This window comes from Arachis duranensis, chromosome 9 (genome assembly GCF_000817695.3).
Source record: "Arachis duranensis cultivar V14167 chromosome 9, aradu.V14167.gnm2.J7QH, whole genome shotgun sequence".
NCBI classification, from domain to species: domain Eukaryota; kingdom Viridiplantae; phylum Streptophyta; class Magnoliopsida; order Fabales; family Fabaceae; genus Arachis; species Arachis duranensis.
In genome coordinates this window covers 101,136,743-101,149,252 of record NC_029780.3, presented here as the reverse complement: position 1 = coordinate 101,149,252, position 12,510 = coordinate 101,136,743, and positions in this window count along the sequence as shown.

Below are 12,510 nucleotides of genomic sequence, written 5' to 3'. Positions count from 1 at the left end.
GGACTATGTTTGGTTTATATGTTTTGTTTAGATACCTTTATCTCCATTAAATAATACAAACTGTGATGACTCCTCTTATGGGAGATTCTGGAGAATAGGTTTTATGTATTTGTGTCCCTTTGGGTTTCCTTTGGGGTTTTCCTTATTTTATCATATGTATATATTGCTATGCTCGGACCGGTTATCTTCGCAGCCGGATCTTGAGTCTTGATATTCCTGTTTTTGACACTCCTTTGTATATATATAATCACGCGTTGGTTAACCTTGTTCGTTACGTTATCGATCGGAGTGTTGCGCTTTGAGTTGCGATTTTTGTCTACCCCTTTTTCTACAAAGGCTCCTAGTTATAATCAATCATTCATACTACTATACGTACTAAATTTTTATTTTAGAGGTCGTAATACCTTGCCATCTCTGAATTATGACTTAAGCATAAGACTCTGTATGGTAGGGTGTTACACTGACAATCCCGAAAGTCTGATTGATTCAAAAGTGGACGAAGTAGCACTGGTAAATCCTAGCTCAGTACTTTGAACATCCTGTGATAACAAAGAATAATTAAATAGTTTATGTTATTTTAATATTTTTTCAATTAATCAACGTATTGAATTGTTACCAACATACATATTACAAAATAAAAATATTACCTCAGGATATAAAGTTGGCATTGTTGACCTTCAAATTGAAAGCTAAAATCAACCGAACAAATATAAAATCTGTAGAAGATAAAAAAATCGAATTCAATCAACAAGAATAAAATACTTAATTTAATACAAAGTTTAACAAATTTTTATAACAAGATCATATTGTTAAAAATAACAAGAATAACAATACAAGAACAAAATACATAATTTAATATAAAGTTTAACAAATTTTAGTGACAAGACAGATTGTTAGTTATAACAAGAACAATAGTACGACACAAAATTTAACATATTTTAACAGAATCAAGAATGTTACCCTCCAGAACAAATCAAAATTACACAAAAATAAGTAAAAATATACCTTAAAGAAGAGGCGGCAGCAACGTCACCAAGGAGAGGAGGCGGCGGAGGGAATCATTGAGAAGAAGAGGCGGCGGATGGTGTCAGCGTGTGACATTGAGAGTGACTGAGAGTGAGTGACGGTGAGAGTGAAGATCAAAGAGACTAAGAAAGAGGTTTCTTACTTTTTTTTATTAGGGTTTGTGACTTGTGTAATTGTTTAGGGGGAAGCAGCACTGTGCTAACTAAGGGAATGGTATTGTCATATTGTGGTAAGTAGTAACTGAGAGTGAATAATGCCGTAAGGGTCTCCAGTGCAGTTTTGTGGTTTTTTTACCAGTTTGGATCTGAATACCCATAGTTACTATATATAATGTCGTGCGTGTAAACTTAACTATGCAGATCGTGCAATGAATGTGCTACACATTCAATGAATTGAGATCATCAAGATTCAAATGTGATTTTTACTGTATGTGTTTGGGAATATTGGTATAAAAACTGTAATATTTTTTTTCAATCTTATAGTATATGTTGGCATATTGACTGCTTTTTACATAACAGAAAATGATCACACACCAGCAAAATTTGAATTCCTTCAACGACAGGGCAATTCTGATATATGTGGGGTTGGGTGCAAACTTTAGTAAGGATATTAGATTCTTCAACAAAGTCGAAGCAGCCAAGAGAAAATGGGTGAGACAGGATTCTATTTATCTATTTCATATCATATCGTCTTAAGATAAGTTAAATATATTTATCCGTGTTAATGGTTTTATCTGGTTTGACTATGCCAATTACCTTTTCTTTATCAACTTGTTAGTTGTTACTTATCACTTGGGGGATGATTCTTTTGTATGAGAAGTGTATGTATATTCTGTTGATATTAATATATTGTCACTTTGATTGATGGATTCTACATGCAAAAGACCCGCAGATTTCTGTTGTTATTTGAGTTGATTTTGACTTATCTTGATTTCAGTTAAGTTCTGGCACTAAGAATTAGAGTTAATTAAATTAGATATGGTACACTATCATGAATGAAATATAAAGCACTTCTGTGTTGAATGTGTTGGACCTTGTGTATTTTTGTTGCAATGGTTAATTTCTGAGTGTTTGCAAGGCTATTTGTGGTTGTATGCGTTTAAGGTGGCAAAAAGAGGATGTTGGTACTCAATAGTCTGCATTCTGAGGCGCCTAATGCTAGACCGACTAAACTCGATGCATATGCGGTAACATAAGGCATCCCGTATGTCCCATCAATATTACTAATATTTAAACCTATAACGTATTAACACAATAGAATTTTGTCTTTTTTTCAGGGAAGACTAATTGAAAACATGGCTAATGGCCATCCCCTCAGACGAGCGCACTACAAATAGATTGACTCGTGCATATGCTAAAGTCTCTAGGCAACCAAAGTGAGTTGCACCGAAAATACACCAAATTATGTATTTGTAATGCACTTAATGTAACATGTGTATCATCCTAATAACACAAATCTTATTCTTTTATGTAGCTGTGATTGTAGCATCTATGCCATAAAATTCATGAAGAAGTGGACTGAAGATTGTCAATTGTATGAATGGGACGATGTGACTTTACCGAGCCTTTTGGATTTATTTTATGTTATTTGCACTACATATTAGTCTGACACTGCTAACCTCTCACTCGCTATCAAAATTATCATATAGGATATCCTTAGGTCAATCAGAGCAAAATTGATGTTAGACGTTGTCATGGGCCCATAAAATTCATTGGTTGATTAGATGTAAACGGTATTGGAAGACAAAGCTAAACGTCAATGCCGCAACCTTCCAAGAAATAAACATAACGAGGTGAGATCACCATTCACATCACTAACCCGAGGACAATAATACAAGGGTTGAAGGATTACTCATGAGAAAGACTGACAAAGGGAGGAAGAAATAGGAGAATAAAGTTTAATAGTACAATTTTCTTTTTGACACTGTTTATTTGTTGAAGAGTTTTAATTATAAGACACATGGTCATGTTTTCTAGTCACTAACATGTAGATGCTCCATTAGTTTTTGAACTTCTGTGATTCTATTGTTGCAAATTCAAGGAAATTTGAGATACATACAAGCCAATCAAAAGAATCATCCACTTAAAGATAAAAATAACCATCTGTATACCTAGTGAATTGAACATCTAAGATATTTTAATTGTAACTAGTTAAACCCAATCTGATCAAATAACAATTAAGGTAAGAATTAGGATAACCATCCATATACCTAGTGAATTAAACATCCAATATATTCCAATTGTTGAATAATTGAATCCAATTGCAACTAAACTAAGCACTCAATTTTGAATAAAAATAATCATCCACATACTTAGTAAAATGAACATTCTGCATATTAAAGTTTGACCACAATTTCAAAATATTAGGAAAGGAATTATCCAAGATGAGCAATTTCTAATAAAAGATTTAGCATGTAAATGTGATGGTATGTGAATTGTCAATTATATTTAAATGTCATCACAAAAACCCAAGTTGAATTCTGTCAAGGATAAACTAAATCCAATACAAACCATATAACAAGAAAAACACATGGAGCATGTCCATGTAGCAAAACGCAATCCAAAAAAATAACCATCTATACACATAGTAAACTGAACATCCGATATGCTTGATATGAAATAACTAATAAATTGAAATAAACATCTGTATATATAGTGAACTGAACATCCGACATGCTTGATATGAAAGAACTAATAAATTGACCCAATGAAGACAAATATAGTGAAAAACTTATTTAATAAAGGCTAGTTATTACCGAATGAATTTAACAAAGATACGAACCTGCCAAATCCTTGCGGCTCATTCATTCTAGCAGATGTATCCAACTCCTTATTTTGAGAGAGATTCTATATGGTTATCTTGAAAGTTCCACACAAACAAAAACGAGTCATTACCTCCACAAGAATATCTTAACAAAGGGTGCAAATTTAAATTCATGCAAACACATACTAGTCTTATATTTCTCCTTTTTCTCCGCACAGCTTTCTTGATTGACTTTTCCATTTCAGCTCCAAGCATCTTACCTTTTGGCCGATCATTTGTGGTGACCCTTAATGGGCCTTGAATGTCCTCTATGCCTACCATACTCAAACTCTATATTGCCATGCTAGCGTAGGTATCGGCCGCACTCTTGGACCGCACCTTGGCATGGTAATCAACCAGCTTGGTCCTTTCATCGTCAAGAGTAGCATGCAACATGGCTATTTTCTCGTCATAATTTACAAATTCCTGAGCGACGTTAAAGAAGTATGCACATATCCCTTTGAATAAGTAATGACTTTCATCCGAACGACTCACGTCGTGACTACTCTTGATGTAGGTGTGCTTGCGCTTTATGTTCTTGTTCCAATAGGGGAGAACATAGTAGGCAAAAACTCTACTCACTTTGTAAGATGAAAACACAGCAAGGTAGTGACAACATAGTATACCTAAACTCTCAAACATGTTACACTCACATCAAATCTCCACAGTCGAATGGTCAAAATAAACGTCGTACGTAATGTACCGAGTCCTCTTAGTAGCTAGTATTTCCTCTTCCACCTTCACACAAACCGAGTCACCATCTTTTGTAATAGCATGGATGGTGCAATCACTTTTTTTACCAAATTCTATTTGGACATCCCTAGATATGTCACCTGTGTACTCTTTTTGAAATTGTTTCTCAATGACAGAGCTAGAAGTACATGAGATAATTTCTCTAGAGTCTCCAGCATCGTCTTCCAGGTCCTTTTGCTCCTTGTTCCCAAGCACATTGTCGTACTCGTAGATGAACTAAACCAAGCTAGTCTTGCTATGTAAGAATCTCCCGTAGAATGAGTGCATACTCTCACTCTTTTGCGTACTCTTTATACTAGCCTAAAATTCACCACAAAAAAAGATCAAAACCGACATCCATCGGTCGTCGTACAAGTCTACACAAAACAAACCATCCATACCAAAAAATTGCGACATGAACAAATTCTTAAAAAACAATATAAGTACGTCACAAATGTAAGCAATAATGAACCATGAAATACCTTAAAATTAATGAACCAAAGAGCCATGTATTGTGATGTAGGTTGTACTCATCTATGAATTCAACTCAATCATCTTTGAATGACTCAACTGAACGAGAATTCCATACAATGTCATTCAATTTAGCATTCAACTTTTTGTACTAAACATAACCTCTGAGCTTTTGCAGTATCTTTTTCAATATGTGCCAGATGCACCATCGATGGCATGTGTGGGGCAGGACCTTTTTAATTGTACCAAACATCAACCTGCATTGGTCGGTAATGATTCCCTTCGGCGTATTTTTCATGCACTTACCCATTGTGTGAATACCCATTCAAAACTTAAAACCTCCTCGTTCCCTAGCAGAGCACATCCATGAAGAATAAACTTACCATGGTGATTGACACCAAGAAATGATACAAATGGTAATCCATGCCTACAGGAACAACCACATATAAGAACATCTGACTATTACAAGACAAAAAAATTTATGAATTGCAAAATAAATAATTATTACTTACTTGTACTATATGTGGTATCAAACGACACCACGTCTCCAAAATATTCATACGACATTCTGCATCTTGCATCTATCCAAAGTGTACTCCTAAACTTGTAATCTTCGTCAACATTTACTACGTAAAAAAAGTTTGGAATGATCTCTTTCATTCGCATGAAGTAATTTAATATCTTCTTAACATCCGCATTGACATCAGTGGACCGGAGTTTGGATGTAATGTAATTCCTCACATCCTTTTCTGAAAAGACGAGGTTCGATAATCCACCAATCTCGTTAGCCAGTGCTAGATAGGTTTGTTGGGTCGTATGCCAACCTCATCATTATTCTCAATCACGTACTTCGCATGCATGGTTAGCTCTCTAAACTCGTGGTGGTGCACCACCTTTTTAGTTGAACATTTATGCGAATGCCTCAATTCTACCTTCAATAACACCCAATCTTATTTCTTCCTATCCAACTTCTATCCTTGCTCTGCATCTGATGCCTCCAATCGTGCTTTTCCATGTTAGTGCTTTCACATGAGACCTGCAAAAATCCTCCCGATTACAATGAATAGATTAGTTAATCGGTTCCTTGAGTTCCTTTATCGTCCTGTCAAATGTTGTGGTCCTAATCTTACTTACGAAACTGACTTTCTTTGCATAGGTCGCATAAAATTCCTTTGTCGGTTGCAAAGAATCAAACCGCAATCCAACTCTTAGTATTTCATCTTCATTGAGGCCACTGTGATCTGGTAACTGTATATCAATTCACAACAACCAACACTCAATGTCAGCAATCATTAATAGTAGATTTCAAAATCTCGTTATTATTAAATCAACAATAAATTACAATTTAAACATAATCACTCAGTTCCGTCTCATTACTTTCTAGCTTAGTAACGTCCATAACTTGCACGAGCTGCAATCGTACATAAGAAAAAAGGCACACAATGGAAAATAAATCAAAGGAGTTCAATTTTTAATTAGTAAAACTCGTAAACGTTGACATAAAAGCAAAATTTTAATATGATTTACATGTGTAATGTTTTTTTAATAAAAAATTATTCTTAGTTGCAACTGCACAGCTCGTAATTGTTATGGCTCAATTTTGCCATCATAAACAAACATTTTGAAAAATAAAATCCAAATACATGAAAAAATAATGACAATTTAACAAATAAATTGCATGATCGTGTATATCAAGCAGTACCAAAAATAACATGGCAAATGAATTAATTAAACTAAAAAACAAGATGAATTATTCAAGGTTGAACCATGACCATTACTTTCATTTTGCTCTCTGCTTGAAGTCCATCTTATGCATATGATAACCAAGGTCCTACGTTACATGGCTACAGGTACAACAATCAGTGTTACGTGAATAGTTCACCAAATAATAATATATAAAAAAAATCAACTGGAATGATTTCCATCTAATGCATATGATAACCAAGGTCCTAGTTACATGGCGATGGGTACAACAATCAATGCTAGTTCAATAGTTCACTAAATAATACTATACAAAAGAAAAAAATAATTAAAAAAACCAAACAAAATGGTTTTTCTTTTAGGTTTGTGCAACTCTATTAAAATTAACCAAAAGCATTATTTTTTTCCTAATTCATGTTCAAAATTTGTTATGTAGTGTTTCTGTTCATTGATAAAAAAACTAAAATATAAAAGAAAGAAAATAAATATCTCTTTTGTATATAAAATAACCATCCAAAAGGAAATAAAACTTCCACTAAATACCTTGTCAAAAATTTGTCCATCTACAATGTTTTCATATGAGGGAGTATAATGATTACTAATATAGGAGGATGGGGCATTGCTCTCTCCTTCACCCATTGAAGAGTTCATCACGAAATAAAAGTCACGTATACAACTCCAAACGCGTTAATGCGGGTGTCCAGTGAAGTAACGACAGCAATGAGCGGGGCTGGTGGTTGACGCAGCGACGATGTCAAGAGCTTTACAGCGACAATGATGACTGTTGCGGGAGAGATTGACACTGGTGGGGCCTAGTGGGGTGCAAAATGGCAGAACTGAGAGGGTTAGAAGAGAAGCTGGTGTAGTAGTAAGGGGGGCGGCGGTGTTAAGAGCTTTACAACAATGATGATGACCGTTACGGGAGAGATCGACGCCAGTAAGGGGGTGGTAGGGTGCAAAACGGCAGCACTAAAATGGGTTGGAAGAGAAGCTGGTGCGGCAGTAAGGGTGCGGGGTGTTCTTCTGAGTCTAAACGGTTGTCTCCGATGACAATGGTGGGATATGGTCGTCAACCTGAGAGGGACTGGCGCGGACATCAGAATTGTGGTTATGGTGGGAATGGGAGTAACCATACGTAGTGTGAATGTGTTTAGGTGCTAATTCTAATTTTTTAAAATTTTAAAATCTGATAATAATTATTTAATTAATTAAGAATATGGATTTTAATTTTAATTTTACCTTCTTTTTTAAAACTGTTGTTCACGTTGTTCACTATATACATTGTTTTCCTGTACTTTTTCTTTTATTAACACTCACCTCACCCTTCACTCTCTCACACACACATACACGCACATTCAAATAAAAGAAGAAAGGATCAGAGGTAGAAAGGGAGAGAGAAAGCTACAAAGGAAGAAGAAGAAAAAAGGGGGAAGAAGAAGATGGCGATGGCGAGGAGCACTACCGTCATTACCGTCAATGTTACAGCTGCAGACAAGAATGAGGAGAAAGAGTTTGGAGAGAGAGAGAGAGAGAGAGAGAGAGAGAGAGAGAGAGAGAGAGAGAGAGAGAGATAGACCGAGAAGGAGACGACGATGGAGAAGAGGGAGAAGGTGCTCTGTCACTACCAACTTATCACCGTCGTGTCACCACTACCGCTGAAGAGCCCGAAGAAAGAGAGACTTCAAGAAAGGGAAAGGAGAATGCAACAAGCTCGTTACCAGGAAAAGAGGAGGCAACGATGGTGGGTCTTGTAGTTGCTACTACCGTTATTGTGGAAGGAGGCTATCGTTGAGCTGTTGGAGCCATTCCTTGCTGGCGCTGCTGTTGGAGGTCTGGAGAGGTTTGCCCAATTCTTCCTCTACTTCTAGTTTGCACAGTGTATCAGAGCCTTTTCCACCATGGTATTGCCATTGGAGTCGCCAAAAAATTTCAGCCAGCATCACTGCCTTGTTTCTGGTTTAGATCCTTCTTCTCTCTTGCTTTGCCAAACATTTTTCTTGCATTTTGCTTCTATTTTTAAACTTGCACTAGTTCCATTCTAATTTGGATTCAGCCTTTGCTCTATTTTGGAACTCCTGTACCACTTTTGTCTTGCTGCCTTCTGTCTGATTCTATCCATAACTTTTACCTGCTGTTGTGGCCAGTGTCGCTGTCATGAAAATTGAAATTGTTGCCACTGTCTCGGTTCAAATTCTGTGCTCTTTTGTTCCGTTCTACTTCAACCTTCCTCACTTTTTACTTTGGCACTTTGGGTCTGGTCTCTTCGGCCTCTTGGGACCAAGTTGTGAGTAGATTTTACGTTTATAATTACTTTTGGTTTATGCTATTACGAGATTTTAAATATATTTATGAAATTATAGTTGAATAATTTCAGTTTGATTAAAATAATAAATTTATTAGAGTTAAATAATTTATCTATGTTTAGCTTACACTTTAAAAACTTTACACGAGATTATATACATGTTTGATAAAGTTTTGCATTATTTTAGAATATTTGATTTTATTTGAATGTGTTTTTGAAACATTGAAGTATTATTGATACTCACTTATACACTTTAAATTTGTAAAATATAGTTGACATTTCTTATGATTGAAAAGAATTTTTTATGAGAAAGTATTATTTGATTTGATTTGATTTGATACCTTATATATTTGAAAGATCAAAGATTGGTTGTATTTGAAATTATATGTTTGAATTTGTTTGGGAGACTTGTATTAGAAAATCGTAGTTAACATCGGTCATGACATTAACTTAGATGCATCTAACTCATACCTCATCTACTATGAGCATTGCTAGCCCTGTAGGCCACACGCTGGATCTGTTATTTTGTATTAACACACGACAAGAAAGGGCTACCCTTAGAGGTGGAGTTGCCCAATGTGGACTATTTGATTTTATTTATGTACTGAGAACTCCCTTATTGATTCACTTATTAGTATCAACTACTAGTTTCTAATTAAAATTACTTTGATAATAATGTTTATATAGTCTCATGTGGATTATAGATGTATTATCTAGTCACTGAGATGCAGAATGCACTCTGTTTTTGTAACACCCTACCACTCAAAGCTTTACGCTTAAGTTTGTAAATCAGAAGTGATGAGGTATTACGACCTCTAAAAGCAAAATACACACACACACACACACACACACACACATATATGAAATCCTAGAGTTCTCACTAAACCAGAAATATGGTGACTATATCTAAGGATTCTAGTCTAACTCTTCATTTTTCGTTCTTGCAAACCTTCAAGTCACTAAGTGGAACAACCCTCAACGTCTCCTCTACCCGCATGAGGGATCTCTCAGAAACAAACACAAGCAAAATAGACAGGAAAAATACAAATATGGGAAGCAGATACAGCAAATAGATCAGATAGCAGTTAATTATAGTTAACTAAAGAGGCAAGCCAAACAAATGCATACTCAAACAATACATACAAGTGCATATGATGCATATCTATCCTATGGCCGATGATATCATCTATCGATTATACAGCCAAACCCGACATGTCTGATAGCGAACCCTGGATAGTCACTGCGTGCAAGCATCCCCAAGAGTGTATATATATATAATCATTCATTTGTCATATCACTGGGAGAATCTAGAGAGTTAAAGTGTCTAGTCAAATCTTGTGACAGAGGATCAACAGAATATCAAATTTCAACTTGGAGTAAGTGGGGGCAAGCCACTGCATCTTCCCAGAAAAACTCGTGTCTCGGATAATATAATGCATATGCCAGATGGATCTTTTAATCACAATTCATCAATATCATCATTTCTCTTATTCATATCTCATACAACATTATCCATGCATCGTCAATTCAATTATTCACTTCACAATTCTTCCTCAATGTCGAGCTAACTCCCTTAATAGGTTTGCTCTTCTTCCGAAGCCTAACACTAGCTATCAAATAATATACAAGGGTTACAAAGGTGAAAGAGTAGAGTGGATAGGCAAAAACAGTTAAAATAAATATTTTTAGCAAAACAGGACATTCGTGGATACACATTCCTCGTGCATACGCGCGAGTCCCCTTCTGTGCGTACACATGGTACGCGCATGAAAAACATTTGATTCTAAAAATGCAAGTCGTGTGTACGCATGTCCTTGCTTTTGTGCATACACATGGTATTCACACAACACTTGTGCAAAGCTCTTTCCAGTCTATAATCCCCTCATGCGTATGCATGACCTCAATTTCCTGCAACTTTTGCAGAACTCAATGTTTTAATCTTAAACTTCAAACACACATAACTTTTTCGTTAACAATCATTTTTAGTTCGTTCTTTAAACGTTATAAACTTCATGGACCCAATTTTTATTCAAAATAAGTTTCACAAGATTTGGATGTCCGGAAGCCAAGTTATGGTCCGCTGAAGTTGGTCAAAAATCGGTTTTTACCAAAACTTACAAATCCTCTAGTTTTCCAAAATTCTCAATTCATAACCGATTAAACCACAACCAAATCAATACCAATTACTCCTAGCCATTATCACATACTTCTCAATCCCTCAACAAATATATCAACACCTAGATTCTTCAATCTATTCAACAAATTTCACTCATAATTTCCACCAATTTCAGCAATAAACATAAATAATCCATATTGCATGCACATACCATATATAATCAATCAAACCAACCAATTCACATCATTCAAACATATCCTAAGGCAACTAGCCAAAGATTCACAAAATATTATATATTACAAGAAACCGAAATCATATCTTAGCTAATTTCTCCCCAAGTTCAAACGCCACCAAAAATCTCTTTTTCACACAAGCTTTTAAGCCAACTCAACAAGTATATAGCCATCAGAGTTTAGTTTTGTGCACACTACTTCACCAATTTGACTTTAATTTACATAGATTCAATCTAATTGCATAAAATTTCATACACAACCACAAATTTTAATTTCTAAACTTCATAAATTGAAGAATTCAAAGGGGATAATAGTTCCTCACCTTTACCCATTGAGCACTTAAATGAAACCCAGCTATATCTCGCACTAGAATACCCCTAAACTATCAAAATTACAAAATTTCTCAATATCCCAAAACCAAAACGCGATATTAAAGAGAAGTGAGGGTTTGGTGAGAAATTTCAAGTTTCTTACCACTTTGTTTAGATGAATTTGTAGAGTTCAGCAAAACGATCACATGGCCGTAAACGATGCGGCGATCGAAACTCTGGATTGAAAGTTGATGAGCGGATAATTTATACGCTTTTTGGCATTGTTTTTAGGTAGTTTTTAGTAAGTTTGAGCTACTTTTAGGGATATTTTCATTAGTTTTTATGTTAAATTCACATTTCTGGACTTTACTATGAGTCTGTGTGTTTTTCTATGATTTCAGGTAAATTCTGGCTGAAATTGAGGGACTTGAGCAAAACTCTGAAAAAGGCTGACAAAAGGACTGCTGATGCTGTTGGAATCTGCTCTCCCTGCACTCGAAATGGATTTTCTGGAGCTACAGAACTCCAAATGGCACGCTCTCAATGGCGTTGGAAATTAGACATCCAGAGCTTTCCAGCAATATATAATAGTTCACACTTTATTCGGAAATTGACGACGTAACTTGGCGTTGAACGCCAAGTACATGCTGCTGTCTGGAGTTAAACGCCAGAAAAACGTCATGGAGTTGAACGCCCAAAACACGTCATAACTTGGAGTTCAACTCCAAGAAAAGTCTCAGCTCGTGGATAGATCAAGCTCAGCCCAAACATACACCAAGTGGGCCCCGGAAGTGGATTTAAGCATCAATTACTTAC